The sequence below is a fragment of the Solanum dulcamara genome, chromosome 4 (assembly GCF_947179165.1).
Source record: "Solanum dulcamara chromosome 4, daSolDulc1.2, whole genome shotgun sequence".
NCBI classification, from domain to species: Eukaryota; Viridiplantae; Streptophyta; class Magnoliopsida; order Solanales; family Solanaceae; genus Solanum; species Solanum dulcamara.
The window spans coordinates 72,698,929-72,709,618 of NC_077240.1; positions in this window are offsets into that span (position 1 = coordinate 72,698,929).

Consider the following 10,690-nt stretch of genomic DNA (forward strand, 5'->3'; position numbering starts at 1 on the left):
GGCCCATCTCCATAGTTTTTCCTTCCGAAGGACAGATATCGAGCGATAATCCTTCTACAATTGCTTGGCACCCACGTAGGCTAGGTTTCTTTATTGAATAGTTATAAATTTGTTCCCATCGCTTAATATAATGTAGATTGATGGGAGAGTTTATGCTTAGGCCCTCGAGCACGGAGTTTGAATGGTTAAATGATTGTCAATTATTGTTTAGAGTGGAAATATATGATGTGGGTCATGATTATTATGTGACTAGTTATAAAGCTCCAATATTGAATGTTAACCTTGGTAAAAAATATTTAGAACGTTAATGACTCTTGCAAGACTAAATGTACACAAATGTTGGATTATTATAAGATCCTGAGACTTATGGGTATGCGATATTGATGTATATAGAGGAATGTGTTTCTACAAATAATTTTGTGTGTTCATGTTGGCTACCCCTTATGAAATACTTGAGCGATGCGTATCATAAAATAAAGGGTGAATGTGAATGACTTAGTGTTGATAAATTTCATGCCATGAACCTATTTGATTAGATGTGGTTGTAGGTCATGGTTTAGTCTATATCATAGAAAGACTCTTAATATATAGTAATTGATAGTGTATGAGTAATATTGTGAAGTTTTCTATGTATTTAATTGTTGTGGTTTGGGTGATTGATATATTGTTGTGATTGGTGTACAATTCTAATACCGTGAATCCATATTCTTAAACTTGCTCTATCAAAAGTGATGCCTTGAATAAAGAGGGTTGGATGAAATATTGTTAAAGAAGGGAAAGTTGTAATGAAACTTAATGAAATGACTAATGTGATCAATTACTTGCAATGAACCTATTACTTGATTGTGCACGTATGTAAACTATTCGTTGTGGGCTGTGATTTTGATTGTCATATATTAGATCAGATGTCATATTTCGACAAACACAACACACACATACACACACACACACACACACACACATATATATATATATATTAGATTGAGTGTCATATTTCAATACATTTATTGAATCGGGTGTCACGTTCTGATATATTTATTGGATCGGATGTCACATTCCAACACATATATATTAGATCGGATGTCACATTCCAACACATATATATTAGATCGGGTGTCACATTCCGACACATATACAAATTGAATCGGGTGTCATGTTCTGTTTGGATATGGATTCCATGAGAGAACTATTATGTGGCTATCATCTGCGAATTAATCTTGATTGTATATGTGATCATAGAGAAACTGACCTAATAATAATTAAGCATGCCCATCATGTGTATTAATTCTTATGAAAGGACCATGGGTCCAATTATTAACATGTGGACTGTTATATTTTAGATTGACACTATGAAACTGTATAATGCTCCTAAAATGGTAAATTGATAATGTGTTCATGTATATGCCTGTTTGAATTATGTTATAGTTGCTACATAAGTCTGTATCGTAAGAATGAGGCAGTGGATAAATAAGTGGAGAGCAACTGATGTGTTATTTAGTAATATTAGTGGGTTAGAGTTAGATATTGATGGCATCATATTGGTACATGTGAAAAAGGGGATATTGGGAGAGACCTCGGAGGTTCTGCCTCCGGACAAGCCGCCCTGTGGGAGAAATTTCGCTATGGTGAGGTTGTCATAGCAGGTTAGGTCTCGCCATGTTGGGCTAGTACGGTTAGAACATGAGCGTTAGTCCACCTTAATCTTGCCCTCCTACAAGTTAGAATCTAACTATTCTAGGGCCAGGTGTTTGTGTGAAAGTTAAAGGTAGTAGACTGGTTAGACAAATTTAGTAATAGCCCGTAGTTCAGAAACTCCTCTATATGATAGAAGGGCTGGGCCTTGATCTGTATTAGAGTTGGCAGCAGACCAACTAAAAGGAATAAGTGTTGGGCTTGAAGAAAATTAGGACGTTATTGGGAATGGTAAAAAATTTTGCACAAAGGTTTGGCGGTTTATTTCCTTAAGAACATATTTTCTTATTGATTTCTTGATATTATGCTGTAACACCTCCCAAAAAAATTTCCTAAGATTCTGACCCTCCTTGTATTCGGGTAGGGTCGAACACTAGTATTGTGACATATATGCATGAGTTAAGATGATTCTCCGAGAAATTAAAAGAGTGTTAGAGGTGATGTGGGGTCACAAAGGACCCCTAGGACCGAGCTAAGTCCAAAAGAATTCTTCTTGGGTAAGTTGTCGAAGGAGTTTGTATAAAGGTCGACTTTTAATGACCATATCGTTTGAAATATGATGAACTGGATAGACCACGACCTACCAAATTAAAGGTCGTCGAGTCTTCTTTCCAACGCCACCAAGAATGTAATTTTTGGAGTTGGAGTCAAAAGATATGACGATCTTAAGATGAACTAGCTCGACAGAAATTTTAGGCCTGGGTTGCAACTGCTTGGAATATGGCCTTGAAGCCGCAAGGGCGCGACGCGCCACTATCACGCCAGGAACACGCCTTAGTAGTTTGTCCCCTGGAGCGTCGTGCCACATTGGGTAGCAGGGTTTTTCAAGCCTATTTTCCAGAACTCAGAAAACTTGGGCTTGGCGCTGTAAGGGCGCAATGCGCCACTATCGCGTCAAGAACACGCCTCAGTAGTTTGGTCCTTGGCGCGTCGCGCCACTAACCAATGTGCAGGTTTTTAGTCGTAATCTACATGGCGCCGCAATGGCGCGAGGCGCCACTATCGCGCCAGGAACGTTTTCAGCCTATTTTTCAGAATTTTGGAGAAAGGGCAATTTGGGAATTTGTCCCAAATTATATATGTATCATCCTTCAATATTTTGGGGATATATTTTTAGCCCCTCTCTCTCTCTAGAAAAGCCCTAGAAAGATCCTCTATCTTCCTCTTCTTCTTCTCCAAGTTCTTCCTTAACAAAGAATTGTTCCAAGAGCTTCAAGATTCAAGTCTTCACTAAGGTATGTAAGGCTAACCTAAAATATGGATTGAGTTCTTCCATATGCCCATAGATGTGTTGGATAGGAGTTGGGAAAGGGTTGAACCTTCTAAGAAGGTTTTTCTTGAAAGTTTTTTCTAAACTATAGAATGTTTTTAGCTACTATTGGTTGATTGATGTTTTTAATGCCTTGAGTTACTAAATAGTTATCTTTCATAATTATTGACTACAAATGTATCTTTGTATATAGATTTATAGATGTTGATGATATTCTTTAGTTGAGTTTTGTTGAGAGTATGGATTCATGTTTCATTCACATGAACCCAAGATGAGATTTCTTTAGTCATAATTTGTCTTGAGTTGAGATGGATGGTTTTGTGTACATGTGTATTGATTTGATAGTTAAGAATGTCCTTTTGCTTCCATAAATTGAACATATGACTAAAATAAGGATTTTGGAGTAGATGTTTGACGATTGATGTGATGATGATATTAGACAATGATGTGATGATAATATTTGATGATGATGATGATGTGATGATGATGTTTGATGACGATGTGAATAATGGTATTTGACGATGATGTGAATGGAGAGGTTATGTTGATGAGGATGTTGTGTGATGAAGTGGATTGGAGTCTAATGTGATTTTGTGGTATGCGATGTGCATAATTTGAGTTGATTGAAGTCTTAGGAATATTTTGAAAATAAATGATCTTTTGAGAAGGAGCTTTAAATAAATTATTTGTGAACCTTTTTGTATAAACTATTTACACACTATTTTGAGTCTAAAGGATTATTAGTTTCATCTATGATTTAAAAAGAGTTTAAGCATGAGTTGAGTTTGAAAAGTCTTTTAATTATTTTGAACATGAGTATTTTGAGTATAAATGAGTTGAACATTTTTACACAAAAATGTCTATTTTAAGGTAGAGTTGAGGAGTTGGAATTATATTTTAAATGCATATAATATTTTCTACATCCATTGAGTTGAGATGGTATCAATTTAAAGAGAAGAGTTTGATGATTTGAGATGAGTCGATTTGAAAGAAGGTCCAATGAGGCCAGATTTGATTTGAGTTTTGAAAAGAGTCTAATGAGACTAAATGAGTTGATTTGAAAGAGTCCAATGAGAGTAAATGAGTATTTTGAGTATTTTACTCACTTGATAGATATGATCATATTGAGTCTTGGGAGGAGTATCGAGCATCGAATTGGGAAGAGTATAGTCCATACTCGAACCAATAAACTACATCGCCAAACGTAGGAAGGGATGGAACCATTAAAATTGGATGCTTCCCATGGAATCGAACCATTAAAGTTGGATGTTTCTCTTTTTATTGTCCTGACATTATAGGATTTGGTTGGATTGGATCTATGATTGGTTGATCGTTCATACCCTGGCAAGGTATGGACGGACGTGGCAACAACGTCAGATTATTGTACTATCACTCGCTCATATGGTGATAGTTGTCGGTTAAAGAAACTCCCAATTGAATGGATTGTGCTTGATATGGTTGGCTTGATTGTGACTGTAGATGATTTGAGTTGAATTGTAAAACATTGCATAGTTTAATTTGCATATTTATTGAGTTGAGTCCATTGAGTTTGATTGTTGAGTTGATTGTATATGATCGGATTGGGTTAGATGAATATATGATTGGATTATGTATGATCTGGATGGATATGTGATTGACTTCGAGCTAACGGTATATGATCGAATTAGATTGAATGATTTAATTGAACTGTATTGTGTAAGATTGAATTGGATTGTATGGTATATGATTGGTCTTTGTCTAAAAATGTATTCTTACTTTAGACTTATGACGCCTTATTTGAGTCTCTCTTATCTTTCTTAGTTGAGATGTTTGAACCAGCGTTGCTCTTCCTTGAGATATGTTTTATTCTGCCATATTACATACTCGTACATTCCACGTACTAACGTTCATTTGAACCTGCATTGTTTCATGATGTAGAGACAGGTTTAAGAGATCGTCAATAGAAGTACCATTGAGGATCTATACACACTCAGCGTATTGGTGAGTCCTTCCCTTCATCCGGAGGATACTGCTTATATCATTCTTGCATCGAGTTAGCCGTTTTTATTTTGATTTGAGGTAGCCATGAACATGTCATTGGCACCAATTAGATAGTAGTAATAGAGGCTTCATAGACTAGATAGTGAAGGGTCGATTGAGTATTTCTTTCCTTAAATTATTCTTGTCAAACTATTTTTAGTGACAAATATTTTAGTTGATTTGTTGGTCCATGGCCTTTATTCTTTGAGTTGGGTGGGTGATTTGAGTTGCCCGCTAAATTATTTTTTATTTTTAAACTTTTTGCTGAATGAATGAATGAACGGATGTGTGATCAGGCTATGTGGTTCACTTGGGAGCCAGAAATGGTTTCTGAGTGCCGGTTACGTCTAGGGTACCCTCCCAGGACGTGACATATGTGGTAGATATCGGTTTGACCGATGATTCCTATCAGTACGTGTTATTTTTATTGATACTACTCTTGTTATATCATGTGGCATAGTCTGGTTGTAGAGTCAGTGATGTTTCTTAGGTGAAGACGAATATGATTCTCCTACAATTTTTACTCTTTCTTCCTTATGGTAGGAGATGTGTCATTATTCTATTTATACTATGTATCTTTAGAAGTTTTTGTACCATTTTAGACTAGTATCCAAGGGAGTGTTAAAATGTTTCTTATAATAAACCTTAGAGTTTTAAAATTTGATTATAGTGTATTCCTAACTCTTTATGTTGTTATTTTGGTATTTGTTAAATTTTCGCATGATATTTTTATTGAGGGTCCTCCTGCTTAGGGTTTAGAATAGGTGCCCACATGGCCCAGTGGATTAGGTCGTGACAAGTTGGTATTAGAGCCCTGGTTACCGGTATCCCAATATAAGAGAAATGTGGAATAGACTATTGCAGATTGATGTGTTGACATCCACATCTAATCTTCGAAAAGCTATGAAGCATTCTAGGAAGTTATTCCATTTCTTCTCTCCTTTCGTACGGTTTGTCATTTGTAGTATGGATTGAGTTTGACTGGTATCTCTGAATTCCTATTGGTATCTCAACGAAGAAAACTGAATGGTGCTGTCGCGGCTGAAAGGACACAAACAAGAGAAATTTGAGCCAAGAAGGTTTTAATTGGTATTTGGCCTTAAAGGTTGAGTATATGCATAGATGACTAAGTTAATGCTTTGACTTGCTTGCATGATGTAGTTGAAATTTTGTGATTTTGTGCATAGTAATGCCTGCCTGATTGACGATGTGTGATTTATGCTTACATGAATAATATAGTGTGAATTGTGCTTGCATGAATGATATGATGTGTTGAAAATTTGATTTGGCCTGAGATAAATGCCTATGTGTGAAATGTACTTGCCTGAATGCTTGAAAATTATGTGAGATATGATTGTTTGGGATTCTGTAAACTTGTGGTCAGAAAGATAGTCATAACTTAGTTATATGCAATGGTCTAGTGATAAACCACAATGTGATTAATGAATGAATTTTTGATGTGTTAAATGATACACTTATGTGAGGGAATGCAACTCTTAATTATATGTGGACTTATCATTGGTAAAGATGGTAAGGAAAAAGAATGATTTGGGACTGTAGAGAAACTTTAGTTTTAGGATAGTCTGGATTGGTTGGGAACCATGTGAGACAAGGATTATTGTTGCATAATAGCGAAATTGTTGTTATGAAAGATTTCCTTAATATGTTTCATAATTGGTTTTAAACAACGTGATACTGATTTTTTGTCTATGCATTGCTTGATTTGATCTTAGAATTATATTAAAGGCCTTAATACAATTTCATGTGGTTATTAAGTCAAGACTTGAGACTAGAAAACTGGGCTATGTTGTACTTGTGATTATAATTATTTTAACTATTGGATTGAGTTTATGGGGACTCAATGCTTTTATTGTTTCTAAATGATGTCTCTATTTATCATGATGTTATTGATCTAAGGTGAGTGATGAACATATTCATGTGGCGTGCATATTTATTTATACTAAGATAATGGAAAAAAAGTCTTGTGTGTGTGCTGTTGCATTCGATCCTGGGGTGAAATCTATCGAGTCTATTTAAAAGAGGTAAGTTTTTAGGTTAGTTTTGACCCTGGAATCAATGGTGAGGGAAGAAGAGAGAAAAACCTTCAAAAAATTATTCTCTTGAGACTGACCCCGTAAGGACTTTCATAGTGGAATGATCCCGCCATAGTGGAACCGTCATAGCAGGAGTTGTTCCGCTATGGAGGGACAAGGTGAGACAGAATCTCAATCCTATATCCCTTGTTTTTTCCCTGTTCCACCACTCGGCTCCGGGACGAATAATGGTGATCTCGCTTTTATATCAGTGCACAATAACAGAGAACTAATGGTTGTTAAGCTAAATCGATGATCGGGGGTCTGTTGTATGGTTAAGTATTTGACTGGTCATGATTGTCTAGTGTTTTTAGAACTTATTTGATACTAACATATAGGTTTGTTAATTTAATGGGGGTAATATTGCTTGATTGAGGTAACCTATATGTATATTTGAATTTTAGACCTTATTCGACTCAGTGATTTTTATCCTTGATTGAGGAATGAATTACGTTGTAGTGATAATGTGTAGTTAATGAGAAACCGTGAGATGGTGTTGGGACCAAGTCTTTGGACATTGGTGGAATTATGATTGTCCATTAATAGAAATAGTTTATCGAGCAGTATTTGGAAAAATAATTTGTATTTGACTGAGTCATGTTAGACATTTCTCATAGGTTTATGTCTTGAGAATGATCATTGGTTGATAGTAGTATTGTAAAGGATATAGCAAAATTATGGAGAATCTGACATAGATTGGATTGTTCATAATCAATGATCCTTAGTAGTAGAGTCGATTAAGGAAGTGGGGTTAGTAAATGGTTTTCAGATCAGTCATATCTCTCTTGTAGGTCATGATAATATTTTGTGGTTACTGCTATTGAGTAGGGGTGATGTGCTGGTTATAGCATTGGTTAGAGTGTAAGTGCGCGGGTAAAGTTCCCCCTAATATGAGAGTTGAAAATAATTTAGTTTAGGATAAATTCCAATGAAATTTATGAGTTGTCTAATTTAGAGATATTTAGTGTCTCGAGGTATAATGTTTTAGAAAATTAAGGCGGTATCATAATATGTGAGGGACAAGGTATCCCATAGAAGTTTTTAGAATGAAATTCGGGTTAGTAGAACTCTGAGAATTGCGTTTGACGCAAAGGGGTTAGTCGGGATGGAATTTTCCCTAAGTTGTAATTGTGTCTTATCATTGGTTTTGAAAAAAAAACTCTTAGATCGTCTCGTGTCCTCTCCTTCGTGTTATCGTTCGAAAACGAACGATGGATAAATTGATATTTATTATAATGGCCTATTCCATCGTTACTAAAAATATATGTGGTAAGGGTATATGAATCTCATTCGTCATAAGGTTAGGATAAATTTCTTGGTATATGGGTGCTTTAGTTGTGAATTAAGGTCATACTATGCTCCTATCTCAAAGTTAAGTTGAAAGTGTCTTTTCGATTTAGTTTTGGACTTAAGTTTAAACTAAGGTTAACTTCGAACGACCATATCTCTCAGCCTATAATGGATTACGTGTTCCATGAACTATCAAATGAAAGTCTACGAGTCTTCTTTCCAACGCCACTAAATTTACCTCATTTAGAGTTCAAAGTAAAATGTTATGGTCATTCTATTGAATACTGTTCGGGCTGAGACGCCATGGCCGGATCCGACGGGCCAGAATTAAAAAGGGGCAAATTTTTATAATTTCAGTCTTTCCTTAAGTGCCAAAATAGATTACGGTTACCCTAGAAACCCTCAAAATGCTTCTCTAGGCTAGAAGAGAAAAATGAAGAGATTTCTAGCCAAGGAGGACAACAGACCACAAATTTTAGGCTCATCTCCATAGTTTCTCCTTTCAAGGGACAGAAATCGTGTGATAATTTTTTCTACAGTTGCTTGGCACCCCGGTAAGCTAGATTTCTCTATTGAGTAGTTGTAAATTTATTCTCATCATTTAATATAATATAGATTGATGAGAGATTTCATGCCTAGGCCTTAGGACACAGAGTCTGGATGGTTAAATGATTGTCAATTGTTATTTAGAGTGAGAATGTATGATGTGGGTCATGATTATTATGTGACTAGTGATAAAGGTTCAATCTTGAATGTTAACCTTGGTGAAAATTTTTTAGAAGGACAATGACTCATGCGAAATTAAATGTAGACAATTGTTGGGTTATTATGAGATCCTGAGACTTGTAGGTTATGGGCTATTGATATATTTAGAGGGATGTGTTTGATTACATGTGGATGTAGGTTATGATTTAATCTATATCATAGAGTGGCTCTTAATAGTGATTGATAGTGTATGAGTAATGTTGTGAAGTTTTTTATGTATTTAACTATTGTGGTTTGGGTGATTGATATGTTGTTTTGATTGGTCTACAATTCCAAGACCGTGAAATTCATAATATTATCAAAAATGATGTCTTGAATAAAGAAGGTTTGATGAAATATTGTTAAAGAAGTGAAAGATGTAGTGAAACTTAATGAAATGACTACTGTGATCAATTATATGCAATGAACATGTTACTTGAGGGTGCAAGTATGTGAACTATTCGTTGTTGACTGTGGTTGTGATTCATATATTGGATCAGGTGTCACGTAGACACATACACATATTGGATCAGATGTCACATTCCGACACAAACTAATAGTTTGGGTATGGGTTTCATAAGAGAACCATTGTGTGGCTATTATTTGTGAATTGATCTTGACTATATGTGTGATGATAAAAAAACTGACCCGATTATAATTGAGCATACCCATCTTTTGTAATAATTGTTATGAAAGGACCGAGAGTCCAAGTGTTAACATGTGGACTGATATATTTGAGATTGATACTGTGAAACTATATATTGCTCCTAAAATGGTAAATTGGTAATGTGTTTCTGTGTATGCATGTTCGGATTATGTTATGGTTGCTAGATACGTCTGTATCATAGGTATGAGGTCGTGGTAAACAAGTGAAGAGCAGTTGATGTGTTGTTTCTTAAAATTAGTGAGTTAGAGTTAGATATTGATGGTGTCATGTTGGTACACGTGGAAAAAAGGGGATTGGAAGAGAATTCAGAATTTCTGCCTCCGGACAGGCTGCCCTGGCGAGAGGAATCGCGCTATGGCAAGGCTGTCGTAGTGGTTTAGGTCCCTCCATGGCGGGCCAATACGGTTAGAAGATGAGCCTTAGTCCACATTAATGTTGCCCTCCTGCAAGTGAGATGTTAACTATTCTAGGGCCAAATATTGGTTTGAAAGCTAAAGGTCTTAGAGTGGTTAGACAGAGTTAGTAGTGGAGTTCAATAACTCATCTATGTGATAGAAGGGCTAGACCTTGATCTGTATTAGAATTGGCAGCAGACCAACTAAAAGGGATAAGTGTTAGGCTTGAAGAACATTGAGTGGTTATTGGGAATGATAAGAGTTTGTGCATAAAGGTTTGGCGGTGTATTTCCTTAAGAGCATGTTTTCTTCTTGATGATTTCTTTATACTATGCGGCGGGTATCGAATTAACCGATGATGCCTATCAATACGTGTTATTTGTACTGATACTATTTTTGCTATGCCACTTGACATAGTCTGATTGGATGGTCAGTGATGTTTCTTAAGTGAAGACGAATATGATTCACTAACAGTTTCTACTCTTCCTTTCTTATGGTGGGAGTTGTGTCATTACTTTAT